The sequence below is a fragment of the Peromyscus maniculatus genome, chromosome 13 (genome assembly GCF_049852395.1).
Source record: "Peromyscus maniculatus bairdii isolate BWxNUB_F1_BW_parent chromosome 13, HU_Pman_BW_mat_3.1, whole genome shotgun sequence".
NCBI lineage: Eukaryota > Metazoa > Chordata > Mammalia > Rodentia > Cricetidae > Peromyscus > Peromyscus maniculatus.
Genome location: NC_134864.1, coordinates 26,068,739 through 26,087,108, shown reverse-complemented (window position 1 = coordinate 26,087,108; position 18,370 = coordinate 26,068,739). Strand labels below are relative to the sequence as shown.

Genomic DNA, 18,370 nt, shown 5'->3' with positions numbered 1-18,370 from the left:
TAGTATACATAAGACCCCGTCTAAAAATAAAACTAAGTAAGTAAAATGAATTAATGAAATAATGTGTATGGGTGAATTTGTGTGTGTGTGTGTGTGTGTGTGTGTGTGTGTGTGTTTTCACATGACTCCCCCCCCCCCCACACACACACGTGATGAGTCTAGAAAAAGGATCCAGAGAGAAGAGGAAGAGATTTTAAGGGAGTCAGGAGTGAAGGGGTAGTGGAATACCCATGCCATAAGAGTAGACATGGGCTTGTCTCATGGAAGGCAAGGAAGCAACCTCAGGACTCCTGGGGCCACAGCAGAGGCAGGTGGGGATGGGATGAATTAGCACAAAGTAAAATGATGCGTACGTACGAAAATGCCGTACGGACCCTACTCGTTTGCTAACTTAATAATTTAAAGAAGAGTACCAGTGAGCTGCATCGAATAGTAAGTGTTTATAGCGAGTAGTGAAGGAACCAGGGGAGATTTCTTGGAGCTAATAACATCTGGATAACGTTTTAAAAGATCACTGAACTGGGGGGGGGGGCGGAGAAGGGAGAGAGAGAGAGAGAGAGAATGAGAATATGAATGATATGAATGTATGCGTATTGAAGGTTGACTTTATACCCTTGTACATGCTAATGTGCATTCTTACCGTGGAGTAACATCCCAACCCCTGTGATTTTTTTTTTTTTTTATTTAAACAGTGCAATACTGGAGAATCATCATGGATTTTAAATTCAGTATTTATGGAGAAGTGTACATTATGTCCAGTGTAGTTCCTAAGTGTATGAACTGCCATACTGAACATGGTAGAGACATACATACTTGGATCTGTTTTACATAGAAACACTGGTAATTACTAATTCAATTAATGTGGTATATATTACTTTTAATATTTTTATATCTGCATTAATAAAAGCAATGTAGGAAAAGAGAAGCAGAATTTAGCTCTTTTCCCAGGAGGGTGGGAATGTGCACCTCTCTCTGTATACCATTGTTAAATTGACTTTTGGTTTCCCTATGGGGCACGGGACACTTGTGGTTTTCCCATTAAGAAGTTAGGTCTGAAAAACAAAGTGTCTCAGACAGCTGCTACTGTAGACCTGAAGAGCGTTTGACTTAGTTACAATGTTTCAGACAAAATGAAAGTTCGCTAGTGTGAACTTTGTGAAGAGCATTTGACTTAGGTGCTGCAATGCTTCAGACAAAATGAAAGCTCTCTCTAGTAAGAACTTTGTGAAGGACGGTGTCTTCCCATTTCCTGAAACCCAGAAGCACTTGCCCTACTTTCCACAAGTACGTATGCAAGACAGGAGCTGAAGTTCTAGTTTAATTTGCATACAAATGTAGCAGCTTCTTAGAGAAGGAATTTATAGTATCCTCACACTTACCTTGCCCATACATCAATTCTCCTGTGTTTCCCCATCGTACATACCATGTATTTCTTTATATTAACCCACGCAAGGTTGAAGTCATGATCTTTAGTAAATGATGGTTTTAACAGATGCTTATGAAACCTACTGCTATCGCCACACCCTCTGCTCAGTGCTGAGAGCACAGTGGTGCACACTGAAGGGGACAGATGTGTGATGCTGATGTCCTGTGTAAGCAGACCGTCAAATGAGTAATGTCTAATTAGCATGCTATGTGTTGTAATAAGCACCTTGGATAAAAATGAAGCAGGGGATGAGGGGACCTGGGGCATCAGAGAACTAAGTGAAGGGCTGTCACAATTTAAAACAGAACGTTAGGGAGGGATTCATCCCAGAAAAGGACATGTGTGTTATGCCTGGAGGGAGTGCGGTGGTGTGTGTCTTAGGGGAGGATGCAACAGGGCAGGATAAGAGAAGCTATGGGGGGGCGCACCCGCAATGGTGGGTCAGTGGTTGCAAGGCTGTGCATGCACACACACACACACACACACACACACACACACACACACACACACACCATCCTTTGTGCTGGGAAGTGAACATAGGGCCTCATACATGGTATGGTAGGTACACACTCATGAAGTTCATACATGCTAGACACATACTCTACCCCTGAGCTGTTCCCAGCCCCATGCAATTCATACATGCTAAGGACACACTTTACTACTGAGATTTTCCCAGCCCCATGCAATTTAAACATGCTAGGTACATGCTGTACCATGGAACTGTTCCCAGCTCCATGCAGTTCATACATGCTAGGCACATGCTCTATCACGGAGCTGTTTACAGTTATTTCCAGTTCCTTGGGTGCTTGCCTCACATGTTATACCGACCACTTCTTTTGTGTCAGGGATTCTGTGAAGTGCCAAAGACACCACGGGCTTCTAAACTTGCCCGGCATGCGATAGTCTCATACTTCACGTTGTCTCTGTCAATGATGGACACAGCACATGTGACAGTCATCCTACAAGATGTCTTCTAGTGATGTCACAACTGTCTGAGATTGTGTGAGCATCCTATGATGTTTGGGCAGTGACAAAATGAGCTAACTACACATGTCTCGGGAACGGCTGCTGTCATCAAGGAATGTGTGACTGAGACATGTTTTCACATTCTATATGTGTTTCAGCAGAGTTTAATATCCTCTAAAGTGCAAAATGGCCAAGTGCCTACCTTTATTATACACTGCTTAAAAATAATATACAAGAACGTATATTGAACATTATATACTAAGTGTCCTATAGTCTCTTTGTATATTGGGTTATTTAAATATTCACAGCATTACCATGAAGTAGGCATCATTATTTATGTGCAGGGAAACTAAGACCCAGCAAGGGAAGTAACAAGTTGCATTGTGAGTCATCAACATAACTGGACTTCAGACCCAGGGAATTTCACCCGAGGGCCAGCTCTTGACCCAGTCTAGCCTCTTAAAGCAGGTGGATCAGCTCTTATGAAGACAGCCCCGTGAGGTGAGAGATCAAGGCCTACTGTGGAGTCTGGCAGGTCTGAGGTCACATTCTGTCCTCTCCTGGGTGCTGCTTGTCTGTCACCTCTTCCTTCTCACATCCTCAGACACAGGGAGGATGATGTCTCATGGCTGTGTTGTCAAGACATAATAACTTGGCATAGAAACGTCATAGCACAGTGCTTGGCCCGTTGTGGGTGTTTAATCAAGACTCGATTTCCCCTTCTGGTTACATAAATATCATCCAGCAATGATTTTCCTTGCAGGTCTATTTAAAGAGAATACTTGAGCAAGTGTGATTTTTCTTGTCTTTTAAGATGGGCTTAAAGACCAAGGTTTTGCATATAAATACAGCATCATTTTCTTATCCCCATGTGTGTGTAGGCGTGTGTGTGTGTGTGTGTGTGTGTGTGTGTGTGTGTGTGTGTGTGTGTGTGATTACTTTTAAAGCCAAATTAACTTTTTTTTTTCTCTCTTTCTCTGGGTGAGGGAAAGCTGGGTGTCAGTGTTGGACACAGCTTTACCTGGCTTACTTTTCACTGCCCACCTCATAATGATGTCGCCATGGTGTTTGCAAACCTGCTTGCATCCTTGGAAGTGTGGTTTTGTATTACCGGTAAGACTTCATCCGACAGGATGGCCTGCTGACGAAACACTCACGGAGTAACCATGGTGCAGCTTCGCGTGCTTTATTATTCCCGAGTAGATGAGAACACAAACATCGTGATATGGATATAAAATTTTCCCAGAAGGGAAAGCCTAATGTAAACTCTTGCCACATGGAAGCAGGGTCCGGAGTCAGTCTGTGTTGTTCTCGGGTTTGTGTAGGATGTGTGATAGCCATGCAATCCTGGACAAGGTCCCCACGCTCTCCATGTCTTCATGCCCTCTTATAAAATGATGGTAGCTACACTCTCATGGGGGAGTGATGTAGCTCGTGCATGTATAGCACTTAGAACAGTAGTCGGTGCCTACTGAGGACTGATGGTTTGTTATCACTGTTCGTTGTGTTTTGACTGTGAATGTTACCCTCTGGTCTCGTTTGTGAAATGTGTAGTCCTAGCTGCTGGTATTATTTTGGGAGATGGAGCCTAGCTGGAGAAGTAGGTCATGGGGGCGGGGCATGTCTTTGCAGCTCATGTCTTGTCCTGGCCCTTCCTTTCTTTGTTTCCTGTCCACGATGAGGTGAAGAACCTCTTTGCCATGCTTCCACTGATAGTGTCCTGAAGTGATGTGTGGGGCCAAGCAATGATGAGCGGATCCTCTGAATCTCTTAGTGCTATAAATCCCCCTCCTTCTGTTCATGTCAGGGCTTCCATACTGAGGGAGATCTGTCCATTACATTATTATTCAAGATACAGAACCCAACCTACCTTCCTTCCTTCCTTCCTTCCTTCCTTCCTTCCTTCCTTCCTTCCTTCTTTCTTTCTTTCTTTCTTTCTTTTTTTTTTTTAATTAAGGATGATGTCTCATGTGCCCTGGCTGGCCTGGAACCATTTATTTAGTTAAGGTTGATCTCCACCTACTCAATGTTAGAAGGCAAGCTACCACACCCAATGTCTGTAGTATTGTAGATAGAACCTGGGGATTCAAGCACACTAGGCAAATATTCTACCAACTGAGCTACAAATCCAGCCCAGGGCATCTTGACTGTTTACATGCCTGCATGTGGAAATGTAGACAACACCCGGGCTTCTTAGTGTATGAAACATGAGCACTCTGTGAAAATAAAAATGGTTTTGTTTATTAATGGTCACTGATTGTCAACATTATCAAAAATCATAGCCTGTTGGGTAAGGTGAGGGCCTCGCTTGCCTCACAGTCATGCTTGGCTTTGCTCTTTGCTCACTTATGGATGTGGATGCGTGAGAAAGGCTGCACCTGCCCTTCCCATTGTTCGTTCTCAGCAGAGGAATTATCAAAGACAGTTGCTTACAGTATAAGCTGTTGAAAGGAGGCAATAAAATCAGGCCTTCCTAGGAGTACAGGGTAAAAGCAGCTGTCATCCTGAGGACATCTTCATGCCCTCAGGAGGTGTGGTGGAGTTACTAATCCTTGGCAGGGAGCAGCCGGTAGCCAGAGCTGGCTGTTCACAGCTCTCTCAAAACTCAGTCTTCTTGCCAGCCCGCACTCAGGGCACAATCCCTCCTCACCATTGCTTCCGCTGGCTTTGTTCCCAGTAGCCATTCTGGGACTGCTCAAGTTGTCCAGGAAGCCAGAGCTTCACTTACAGACGTCTTCACTACCAGAAAAGCACTCTGACACTGCTGTCGAAACCTACTTGAACTCTGTCTGTGGCGGGCGGGGTGATGGCAGTCGATAGTGATTGCTGCATGTGCATGAAGACCTGGGTTTGGATCTCTGGCACCCGTGTATGTGGTCCTATTTTGCTTGTGCTCTAACAAATAAAGCTTGCTTGGAGATCAGAGGGTGGAGCTAGCCACTCGTTAACCATAGAGGCCAGGCAGTGGTGGCACACACCTTTGATCCCAGCATTTGGGAGAAGGAAGTAGGAAGATCAAGAGTTCAAGGCCACCCTGGGCAACATGAGATTGATTCAGTCTAAAGGAGAAACAGAGTTAGGCGGTGGAGGCTCACACCTTTAATCTCAGCATGTGGGATCTCATGCCTTTGATCCCAGTACTTGGGAGGCACACACACCTTTAATCCCAGCACTAGGGAAGGTGGAGACAGGAAGTGACATGGCTGGGCAGAGAGAGGAATATAAGGCAGGAGACAGGAGCTCACCCCTTTCAGGCTAAGGAGTTGGTGAGACAAGAGGTGGCTGTGGCTTGCTCCTTTGTCACTCTGGCCTTTCAGGAATTACCCAATATCTAGCTCCAGGTTTTTAGTATTAAGACCAATTAGAATTCGTGCTACACATGTATGGAATGTCCGTAATCCTGGTGCTGGTGAGGCAGACACAGCCTGATCCCAGGAGCTCACTAGCTAGCCAGGCTGAGCAAATCAGTGAGCTCCTGGTTCAGTGAGATCATGCAGTATTTATCTTTCTGTACCTGGCTTCTTTCGCACAACCCAGTTTCTAGCAATGTTGTTTCAAAATAAAAAGACTTCCTTCTTTCTTAAAGCCGTGGTGTCGTCCATCGTGTATAGGCGCCACCTTTTCTGTACCCACTCATCAGTTGATGGGCACTTTGGTTGTTTTCATTTTTTGCCTCTTATGAGTGGAGTCGTAATAAACACAGGGGTCATGTCTCTTTCCATGCTGATTTCACTTCCTCTGGCTGTGTGCCCAGGAGTGGGATTTTTTGGGTCCTCTGTTTGTTCTATTTTGAATGTTTTGAAGACTCTCCATGCTGTCTTGCATAATGACTAAGCTAATCTACAGTGCCCCCCAAGAGCATGCAAGGGCTCTGTTTTTTCTACATCCTTGCCAATGCCTGTTATCTTTCAGACAGTCATCTTGATGAGGGCGGAGAACACATGTGTCTTGGCTGACCACCGCTTCATGTCTCTAACACAGGGCCTGGTGTGGTCAGGCACTCAAAAATGATTGCTTGAATGAAGGAACCATTTTTTTTATATCTCAGCCTGAGTTGGGACAAGATGAAGTGTGCTGTATGCTACATTTTTTTGCATACATACTTTGAGATAAGCTGACTTGCAGTCCAGTCCCCTCTCCGCCCCCCATCTCTGTGCCCCCGGCCTTCCTTGTCATTTTGAGCTTACTGAATCATTGCCTTGGTAATTGTTTACACAGCTACAGAAACAGAGTGAGTCAGCGAATATCAAAATCAGATTATCACTAGATATTAATACTGAGCCAGGTGACCGAGGGACCCGACTTCTCTATTTTCTCGCCTTCCCTATTTCAGAAGAAGGGCACTTTATAGATATAAGACTCACTTTATTATGCATTTGAAAGCATCTGGGCCTTTGCTTTATTGGACAAGATAAGAATGCTACCCTGAGATTGAGATCAGGCCTTCTACAATGTGGAAATTGCCTCCAAAGATGAGTCAGATTATTAAATTACCGCTGTCTGAATCACTGCCCTTGCAGACTTCTCATTTGCATAAGGACATCTAGTTCATGTATACAAATAGTTGGGATGGTGGCTGCTCCCCCACCGTGATGTTTAATGCTATTAGGCTCTCTCCTTTACCGGACCTGTTGTATAGAAAATCAAATTTAGGCTTAGTCATATGTTGGTGATTCTTTGAACTGCAGCCATAGACACACAGGGCAGGGCTAATAAGCCTCCTGTATCATCATGTGTGTGGGTGAGGATGAATGAGGTGCCACGGAGCTGAAGGGTGACTCCTAATCTCTGACCAGAATTCCAACCTGGCTTTATGTAATTTTTTTTTTCCTGCTGTTTGAGTGCACAGAGACTTTCATGGTTAGTGCTGAGGATAGAGGGGGAAGGAGAAGTGATGTCCTTAGTGGGAAAGGTTTGGGTAGAAAACTAGGGATTCAGATTGCGTGTTACATGATATAAATGTGTCCACGGTGAATTCGGTCTTAATAAAGGGGACACCTTCATTATGTCAGTGACCTTTTCATGAAGTGAAAGGAAGAGTTGAGTTCCGTCTGAGAAGGTGGTGGGTTAGGATGAGAAGGAAGTGGCCAGCTGCAGAAGAGCCATCAGCCTGGGGAAACATTTCTAGCCTGGACAGTCTGAACATTTGGCTAAATCTTCAAAATGTGCCTGAAGAAAACCCTCTGAACAGAGGAGAGGAAAACAAGGGAACTGTTGTCCTGCTAGGAAGAATCATTCTCTCTCTCTCTCTCTGTATGTATGTATGTATGTATGTATGTTATACTGAGCAAGCTCAGGAAAGAGCCACCGCCTACAGAGTATGTATAGATCCCGTGACTAAAACCTGAGTATTTCCTGAGGTCCAGAGGACGTTGCTCTGGTAGTAACTGCTCCAGGGAGTAAACCATCTCCCACTCTACATCCTCACTGTGCCGAGTTTGGTGGTACACTCACCAACACGCCCCCACTGTGTTTAGTTTTCAGAATAAACACATTGAAGAGAGGCTTCAAATGCTGTTAAGAGTCCACAGGAAAATAATTCTTGCCTCAGAGAAGGTCTCAAGCCAAGAACTAACTTAGCCCAGACATGGAGTGTCCTGCCTTCAAGACCTCAAGCCCATTGGGTTCTATAAGGCAGAAATCTAATGGAGAATGACTTTATGTTGGCAGCGAGCAAGCTAAGTCCAATTCTGTTTGGAAGCTTGCCTTAGAGTTCAAATCAATAGTTACTTCTGCATCCAATCTCTATGTCTAATCAACTCAAGTCTGAAGACAGTTATTGGACTTACCATAGTACCCACTGACCTACAACCTAAGAAAAGGCCAAGTATTGAAAGTTGTAGCTAGGTGTAAGATAGCTCATCGGATAAAGGTGCTTGCTGTCAGGGCTGACAACCCGAGTTCAATCCCTGTAGCCCACGTGATGCAAGGAGAGAACTGACTCACGTTGTCTTCTGACCTCTGATAATTCACAGGTGCACTGTGGAATTATTAGCCACCTGCCCCAATAAAAAGAAATAAGTGAATGCATGCAAAAGACTTTTCATAAAACAGAAATTGTAGGTGTTTGTCAGATACCAGATGTTTTATCTCATCTTCTCAGAAGACCGGGACTACTGACTTTAAGCCTCATGACCAATACTATGGTAAGTTATCGTCAACAGACAAGGTACAGTGATCAAGGGAAAAAAAGGCTCTAACTCAACATTAATGCTGATGCTGGTCGCAGACTTTAGCCATCAGGGCTAGCGTCATCAGCCAGTACCGGCTCTGACTGACTAGTGCCTGCATGTTTATGAATGAGTTCCATCTTTAGGTATTCATTCTCATAACTGCTTTCTGTGGTTATTGAGGTAAACCTTGTTTTATACAATGAAGCAGTCCCTGTACCAGTGTTTTACTTGTGGGTTGGTATTGCATGTTTCTCAGTCATTGGGTAGTGTTTGTGTTCTACTCAGTCATTGGGTAGTGTTTGTGTTTTACTCAGTCATTGGGTAGTGTGTCAGTGTTGATATTGCATGTTACTGAGTCGTTCGGTAGCGTATCAGTAAGGTCATCTGGGCCTGGAGTTTTCCCTGTGGGAGTGTCAATGTCCTACATTATCAGGTTCAACATGCTTTAAAATATGAGTAGATTCCATTTCTTCCTGTCAGTTCCAGTAATTTGTCTTCCAAGGAGTGTATCTCTTTCATATAAACTGGGGTTTCTTGGTATAAAGTGTAAGCCACTTTATATTTTGTCATTATTATCTGTTTTCCATCTGTAGGTTTAGGGACCATCATCTTTTTTCTTCTCTGACAATGATAATTTTTGTCTTTTCTCTGTTTTTGTTTTTTTAAATCAAGCCCATGACTGTTCCCAACATGATCTTAGACTGGTATTTGTCTGCCGTGTACCAGCTTTTCTATGCTTATCTCTGCCCATGGCGCTGTCTAAGATGGGGGTGTCGGGGCTTGGGGGACCTGTACTGCAGTTTGAGACTCTATGTTAGACGGATCTGAGAAAAGTGAAAGCGGGGGAAACTTTGCTTTGGCTCCCAGTTCCACACGTGTCAGTTCATGGTCACCTTGCCTTGGTGCACCTCAGTCTGTGATAAGAGCATCATGGAAGAAGTCATGGAGCAAAGCTCTTACCATTTTGTGGTCCTGAGGCTGACGGAGGCATGCAGAAAGAAGTCCAGAGAATGTAAGACCCCAGGGGCATCCCTAGTGATGTAAAGTTTTTAGCATGCTTCCAAATAACACCATCAAGACTTCAACAGTGAATCTGTGGCAGACATTTCGTATTCCAACTATAATACTCTTCCTGCCCAAGTCATCTTTTCCTTTTCTGTGTGTACAGATCTTCATTCATGTGTGAATCCTTTCTGGCCTTATCTCAGTGTCACTTACTCTACCATGGCCTGTTTTACAGTCAATATCCTTTGACACCTGCTACATGCAGGGCCCACTGTGTCTTACTGAGTGTGGCCACCCCAGCATCCTTATGACTAGCATTTACACACTATAGCGTAGTCTACACTTTGACTTCCAGTGTGGTGCCTGCGTCTTTATAATCATAGTGTGTTTCTTGCAGACAGTGTGTGTGTGCAGCTATAGTCTCCTATCTTGCTGTATTCCCTGTTTCTCCCAGCTGTTTTCTCTTCACACTTCACCCCTTTTCTTCTGGCCTTCTTTTGGATTACTTGAGAAAATGTATTATTCTGTTTTATCTTATCTCTCATGATACATCTCTTTGTTCAATGCTTTTAGACTTTACACTACTAGATTCCATCTCTCAGTATCATTTCAATTACAGCAAAGCACCTGATGGTTTTGTGATTTCACTTCCTCCAGACTGAACATCTGCCTTCTTATTTTTTTTTTGAGACAGGGTTTCTCTGCGTAGTTTTGGTACCTGTCCTGGATCTTGCTCTGGAGACCAGGCTGGCCTCGAACTCACAGAGATCCGCCAGGCTCTGCCTCCCGAGTGCTGGGATTAAAGGTATGTGCTATCAACGCCCAGCAGCAGCTGCTTTCCTCTGTTGTCAATACATCGTACTGACCACATCCACCACACACCATATAATGCATCATTATTATTTTTGTTTTAATAGTCAATCATACTTTAAAGAGGTAAAAAGCAAGGAAACAATTCCTTTCTGTGTCGTCTGCACATCCCCCCCCCACCCCCCCATTGCTTTGATTCTCTGGTGTAATTCCAAGTTTTCAGTGAGAATCATTTTGTCACTTCTGGAGAAACGCTAACACTTTTTGAAGTGCAGATTGGCCACCTGTGTACATCTAAGACTTCATTTATCCAGTCTTTATTTTTGAAGACTGATTCCAGTGGCCTGGATATAGAATTAGAGGCTGAGTGTTTTTGTTTTTGATATTTCCTTTCAGCCCTTTTGAGATGTCCTTCATCTGCCTTTTGCTGGCGCTTCTTCTGATGGAACTTTCTGTCCCTTGTGTCCCCCTTTGCTTTATCTGTACGTGGTCTGTCTTTCTACTCTGCTGCTTCTTGTATTTGTTTTCTCTCTTTTTTCAACAAGGGTACCGTGACACACTGGACTGTGGTTTTCTTTGTGTTGTCTTTGCTTGGAGTTCATTGAGTTTCTTCAAGCTGTGATTTATAATTTTCAACAGATTTAGGGAGGGTGGGAATTTTACCACTATATTTTAAAATTGGTTTCCTGCCCCCAGGTCCTATCTAGAACATCAGTAGTAGGTCTGTTAGATTGTCCCTTGTCCCAGGGGTCACTGGGCAGCTCTTCAGTTTTTCCAATCTCCCCTCCCCCTACTTTGTCTGTTACAGTTTTGATGTTTTTCCGTATTGTCTAGTCTTTAAACTTATTAGACTCTTATTTTGTGGCTAATTAATGGGCTGATAAGTCCATTGACTATCTTCTTCATTTCAGACATGCCTTTCATCTCCAGAGAGTCTCAAGCTTTGCTGTCTTCCATTCGACCCTCATGTGTTTCCTTTTAGAATTTTTAGTCATCTGAGCGTGTTTACACTTGAACTTTCATTGGCTGGCATGTGAGGTCTTACATCCTGCTGTGTCTGAATTTCTGAGCCGCTTCTCTTCTTTCCCTGCCTGGGAGTTATGTGGGACTGAATGCTGGACTTGTTTTCTTCTTGTTACTGTTTAGAGTAAGATAAGTGAAGGTTTGGTTGTATTTCCATTCAGATGTGGAGGGCGGAACTGGAGTAGCCTTGAAGAGGAGAGCACGCTCAAGGAAGTAGACTTCTGAGGTCAAGACCTAAAGGCCCGGGCTCTCCAACAAAGACTTTCTATTCCATCTGGACAAGACTCACATGTCGGCCAGCCGAGGGAGCTCAGGGGATTGTTTAATGTATAGAAACTCGTTTGTTTTTTGTCAGATTCCATGAAGTTGACCCTGAACATTGTGACTTGATAGTCAGCCGTAAACCCAGTGAAATGCCATAGGGATTTCTTGAGCTCTTTGTCTGCCTAACTCCTTCCTGTCTGGCACTTGGACCTTTTTTCTCGAAGATTCTTTCTGCCCCAACCTTCCAGAATGCTGTTCTGTGTCCCCCTCACTGGAGGAGACCACAGTATTCTTGAGTCTGTCCCGGGACTGCAGTTGGAGCTTCCTACCAGACAGAAAGAAAGCCAGACTTAGCCGGGCGGTGGTGGCGCACGCCTTTAATCCCAGCACTCGGGAGGCAGAAGCAGGCGGATCTCTGTGAGTTCGAGGCCAGCCTGGGCTACCAAGTGAGCTCCAGGAAAGGCGCAAAGCTACACAGAGAAACCCTGTCTCGAAAAACCAAAAAAAAAAAAAAAAAAAAAAAAGAAAGCCAGACTTAACTTTCAGAAGGACTCACAAATGCACTTGTTCCCTCCTCTCTTGGATCCCATCCTGTACTTCCTTTGTCTAATGTCTGTAAACAGTTTCACAGAGTTAATCTAGTTTCCTAGTTGTTTATAGTTAAAAGGCCGATCTAGTCCAGTTTATGAGGACATCGTGAGTGTCTCCTAGACATTAAGGCACCCCTCGAGTCTCTCAGCAGAAGAGTCCTGGAGATCACTGTGTGCAGGATCAGCTTGCACTGAGGCTGGACCCAAGACTGTGGTGGCACATCCCAGACAGGTAGGGGTTATGACAGTTGGGAGGTAAGGGGTGATCTGGGGCTCCCATTCTTTCTGAGACCCTTCCCAAGTCCTCTCTCATGTGTTAGCTCTGTGGGTCAGGGACAGCTTGTATGTTCAAACTCTTCTGGGTGTAAGAAGGAGCCTCCTGTTTCATGCATGGGCTTAGATACCCTCCTCCATTCAAATGTTGGTGGCACTTCCTTTGTGTTTTTTTCTTCTGTATCTGAGCTGTCGGTTGAGTGTTTCTAAAGGCACTCTGTTCAGGGGTTTGCATTTATAATTTACTTAATTATCACCCTGACCTAGCAAGGTGGATACTAGTATCTCTGTGATCGCTTTTACTCATGAGGAAAGCACAGTTCAGAGAGACTGAGAGATTTACCCGAGATCGTACAACTGGAAGTGATACAGCCTGGATTTGAGCTTACGCCACTTCTCGAAGCCTTGGGCTTGGCATTCTGTGTTTTGCGACAAAGTCTCCTGTTTCCCAGGCCGGCTTCTGCTTCACAGCATAGCTGAGGGTGATTGTGAACTTCTGGGGCCCTGGAGTCTGTCTCCCCAGTGCAGTTGGTTACACATGTGGACCACTAGGACTCATTTTGTATGGTGCTGAGGATGGAACCCAGGACTTTGTAACTCCTGGATGCTGAGCTCCATCCCTAGCCTGTGTGCACGACAGACTTGCTATCAGGCAGTACATCCCTCCCTTATCACATGCTCCCTTTGTCCTACGGTGCCTTCTGTCTGCTTCTTTACTGTTTGAATCAGTTGAGAATACGAAGGTTGTCCTTACAAACCTGTGTCTTCGGAGCCCAGCAGAGACTCCCCAAGGCAAGTTAGAATGGTGAAAAAGAGCAGGAGATACCATCTCTTTTTTTACTCACCTTAAAAAGGAAATAGCCCTAAGCTCTTGGAGTTAATGTAATTAATTAATGTAAATAATGTAATGTAATTAAATAATGTAATATAATGATATAATCAAAGCTACTTCTCTGTCAAGAAGATTAACCCATCAGTGTGACTTTGTTTTACTTGCTTTCCTCCCTACAGAGGTTAGTAACCGGAGTCAGCCAATAGGAAAGTCACTCACAACAAGGCAACAGATGAGAACAAGGGAAAGCATCTATTATTTTTATTGTATTGTGAAGTGGACATGCCTAGTATCTGCAAACTGGCAAACACTGTGTCCTATGATATTTGTTCCTTTTTGTCAAACATATAAATTCTCTTCTCTTACTAGACAGACTTTATATATTTATTTTGTCAAAAACATTTAGTAAGAGCGACGTTAGATGTTCAGCAGTTATTGATAAACTGCGTTAAAGTAATACATGCGTCCTGACAAAAGTACCATAACCAGAGCCCCTGGCCGGTTCCTTGAAGTTATATTTTTATTTGCTTTGATGAAGTTTGTCAGAACAGGGGCAGTAAAACATCTCTACAGCAGCTAACTGACCACATGTCAGCATCCCTGGGTGACTGTGTGTCAGCATCCCCCGGGGAGGGTGCCAAGGGCACCTCCGAGCGCCTTCAGCCTCTCTTCCCCCGACTCAGGCTGAAACTGTACCTGTTCCGAAAGGCAGGGTTGGTGCTGCATTTGATAACCTCCTGCAGCTGAATTCACAGGCTCCTTGCAGACTGGCATTTGTCAGGCCAGAGGCTAAATGTAAGGGGAGAGAGCCAGAAGCTGTTAAGAATCCATTTCAGAGCTCCTCAGAATCTGTAATTAGTCAATTAAAAAAAAAATGCCTCCAGCGTTTGCAACTCCAGGAAGAGGAGAAGTTGGAGGAGGGAAATGGGGGGAGTTCTTCCGTCTCTGAAACTTTGAGCTCAGAGAAACCTGAGGGAAGTAGGTCCTTGTCAGCTGCAGCTCGTTGTCTCGGTGCTGAGGATACAACCCAACACCTCAGACCTGTGCTCGCCCTTGCACTGAGTTGAATCCCTGGCTCCAGTCAACTCTGGCTTTATCTCACTGCCCTCTGTTCTTCGGAGATGTATTGACCTAAATCTGTGGAACATTTAGGTGTGAGAGACAAGAGATTCTTCTTATTTGGGAACTAAATCGATGTCATTCAGAGTTAGCAGTTATACATATTCATTTTTCTATTATTACTGCTTACAAGGACATCTCTAGTGGGATGGGTCTCCTCATGGTCAAAAGTGAGAGCCTGGAGAATACAGGGGGAAAGAAGTGAGACAGGGAGCGTTCTCTTTCTGAAGAAAAGCAAGAGATCTCCTGAAAAGTAGGAGAGCACTGTGGTCATACGGTCTCTGGTGAACAGATCTGATCTCTTGGCAATGACATTAAATAGGCAAATACCTAATAAAGTCACTTTCTTCCTGACACGGGGATCCGTGAACAACCATCAAGGAACATGTCTGCTGTCTTTGGCAGCCTGAACTAGATTCAGGCAGTCAAGAAAGAGCCTAAACTGGTATTGTTTCACATTCTCTTCTTCCCCAGAATGCTTGTATCAAACATTAGTAAGTGGATCATAAAAGGAGCACAAGGGAACTCAAATCATTCTTCTTCAAGACAGGGTAATGCTCTTAAAAAAAAATTATTGAGCCCCACTGCCAATCTCCCCGGGTTATAAAGGGCAACAGAGAACAAGCTTTGGGGCTTAACAGAGGCAGGTGTGGGAAACATACTCCACTCTAAGGTAAAGTTTTCTTCAGTGAGTTAACTCATACCGCCTGTTGCACCTAAGAGGTTCCTCTGTACGATCATCACTTGAGTCAACAGTCCCGAAAACGGATGCATCTGGAAAAATAATGATAAGCGAGATGACTCCGACTTAGAAAGACAAGGGCTGTGTGTTATCCCTCAGATGCAGATCCTCGTCTTGGCTCTGTGCATGGGTACACATAATGTGTGTACATGTGGATAAAGCCTTAAAAAAAAAAATCTAGGACGACAGCCAAGACAGGGCGATAGGAGGTGATGGAGAGAAGATGGGAGTGGGCAAAAGGACCCATGGGACACAAAAGGGGAACAGAGATGGGGGTGGGCTGTAAGGGAGAATCGAGGAAGGGGGAGAGCTGTGGCGGAACGAAAATCACTAAAGTACTGTTCAAAAATCACAATGATAGCAAAACCTTGTGCTAGTGTAAATAATGAAAATGAAAATGGATATGCAGTTCTGATATTCAAGAGTCTTTTTTATCTCATTTCCTTTGGATGTTCATGGGAGAGGCCGTGTGCATTCACTAATTCAGTGGATGCATGCCAGGTATCCCTTGTCCCAGACTCTAAGATTTTAGAGCTCAGTTTTTTTTTGTTTGTTTGTTTTGTTTTGTTTTTTAATCTTTGGAACATTTGCGCATCCCCGATCTGAAAATCTGAAACTGGAAATCCAGACTCGAAGGGTACTCAAAAAGTTTCAAATTTTGGAGCCTTTCCAATCAGGGGTTTTCAGATTGATGCTAGCCTCAATTCACACTAGACTGGTTGTCAGTAAAACACTCTGCCTGGTTTTGCTAGAAATTATGCATTCATTCTTTCATTCACTTAACAGTTGTGTATTTACTATTTGCTGACATGTATTGTATGTTAGCATGTACCAAGAGCAGTTAGTTATTAGCACTGGAAATATTAAACCAGATAGCGTGTGAGTTTCCTACCTGTCCTTAGACCTTCATGCCATGGGGCAGTCACATAGTATGTAAACAAAAATACATTTTTTTTAATTAAAATATTTTTTCCTGTGCTGGGGATTGAACTGAAGTCCTAGAGCTCTCAGGGCATGCTAGACAAGTGTTCACCAGCTAGCTACTACTCCAGCCTGTAATATTTGAGAGGAAATAAATATGTTAGCTTTTAAAAACTAACTACCGCTGTTTGATAAGTGTGTAACAATAGCCAGGAAGTTAAATATTGTGCTGCAATTACAGTATGATTTTGTGTGAGTGTGTGTGTGTGTGTGTGTGTGTGTGTGTGTTTCTGGGGACGGGGCATAGAGCCTTGTGCATGCCAAGCTTGTTTTTTCACTGATCTGACCTTCATATAACCCTAAGCATGGCGTCTTTTATGTTCATTGTTTGGGGCTCTCACAGTGGGTCTGCAAAGTACACGTTATTAGTGCCATTTATTCAGATGCAAAAAATTGAGGTCCACAGGAGACTGAATTTTGTCAAGATCCTAGGACCCACCAGTGGTAAAGCCCTCGGCAATCAAACCTTTACCTTCTGACCATAAGTCATGGTCTGTGTCTGCATTACGGCTCGGCACATATTGGATTAATCAGCCACAAATTCTTTCCTTTCTGCATTTCACATTAAAAGTCTGAAGAATAGAAACCCTCTATATCACAAGAGATCCACTTTTTTTTTTGCCTCAGACTCTTACGGTACTCTTCATGGAGCCCTGTGTCTACTTAGGGAAAACGTGTTTCTAGATCTCAGTCTTCACACACCGCCAAGCTTTTCCAAATCAGCCTCCCGACTGCTGATTGCACGTCCAAAGTAAGTCTTCCTTGGGGAAATGGATGGAAGTTTGAGCTGAGACACAAACAGGAAGGCGGCGAGGCGACGGTTGTCCGGCAGGGAGCACTTCTTTAAACAGCTGAAGCGCAGAGGGAAGCTGTTGTCCACATAGCCCAGGAACTCCGCTGCCCTTTGTTCCTTGGCCACAGGGCCCAGCCCTGCTTGTCCTGTCGGAGGACAGGGCAGCGCTTGGTGGTGTGAGGTGGAGAAGGCTGGCTGGAGATGGCTTCCCTGCCTCCAGGCGGTGAGGGCACACCGTGGCAGAGCTGTTCTGTGTCTCTCTCTTCGGAGCATTGTCCCTGAGACTTTTGCCCTGCTGGTCGGTAAGTCTCCAGATGCTCACTATAGTGGCAAAGAGGCAGTGGGCTCCTTTCTGAGGCCACATCTCTCCCTTATTTAAAAGAAGGGAGCAAAAGCTGTTTGCAAGAGCTGCTTATGATGTATAGTTTTTAGTGGATGCTTTGGTGGCGCTGATGATAATCATCTTCGTAGTTTATAGGTACATCATGTGATGATAGCACATTGTGATCTTTTTAACCCTTTAAAGCAGGTTATTTCTTGTGATGTTATAAATGTGAGTTTCTAAGACTTAATATAGAAAGAAACAAAGTAATATTACTAAAGTAAAAGACTGGTTTTAAAATGTCTTAATAATTGCCTTAAGAATGAAAGGCTTTTGGTTCTGGTTCCTAGTTTGAGGTGAGTGGCTTGAAATAATCTAATCTCATTGTTCCAGGTAGTTGTCTAATTTTAGAAACATTTACTGAAGTAGGCCCTCACTCCAGCCACTGTTCCACCCTTGAGTGGAATCACTTTCATCTCTAGTCAGGGTAACAAGACTTTCCAGCTTGCTTTGAGTTCTGGGACAAAAGACACCACCAGCCAGGAGTGGTCTTTGCTCTGGTCCCACAGAAGAATAGGGCCTTCATTCTGTGCTGCCCCGTAGGACAGACTTCTGCCCCAGGATTTGGGGTTGGCAGTTTGGATGATCTACATCTATCTGTTCATGGCCTCTGCCCTTCCCCTGGCCTCTGCCTCGCTGCCTGTGCCCGGACTGCTCCCGATGAATTAGCACCCATGTTTAGTGTGTTCTGAAACCCAGACCTAATGAGCTTAATTGCAGGGGCTTTCCATCCAGAAATACAAATGACAGCTCGTTCGCTTCCATCGTGTTGACTAACCTCTCCTCCTGTTTGGTTTTCCCACCGCGGTGGCCGTCTATACCCTCTCCCTCTGCCTTGTCTGTGTCGCATGCAGGCGGCCACAGGCGTAGGGAAGCGGAAGGGTTGAGTATTTGAATTTTATTTCCTTTAGATTATATTTGAATCCTCGGATTGATTATTATGTTTTTTTTTTAACTTCAATATACTATCTTCTTCATATTTTAAAAGCTG

The 18,370-nt window shown here is 44.2% G+C and overlaps 1 protein-coding gene across 5 annotated transcripts in view; it reads left to right on the top strand.

Moving 5' to 3' along the window:
- The window catches only part of Arhgap28 (Rho GTPase activating protein 28), a 171,444-nt gene that overhangs the window by 43,527 nt on the left and 109,547 nt on the right, over positions 1-18,370 (top strand). Inside the window, exon 1 of one of the 5 annotated variants that reach the window (XM_076549827.1) lies at positions 12,352-12,489. The exons of 2 other annotated variants lie outside the window; for them this stretch is intronic. The gene's annotated coding sequence lies outside the window, so the exon portion shown is untranslated. Of the gene's footprint in view, positions 1-12,351; positions 12,490-16,935; positions 16,956-17,158; positions 17,300-18,370 lie in introns of those variants that run through there. 2 more of the 5 variants (XM_076549828.1, XM_076549825.1) reach the window with 2 other exon arrangements.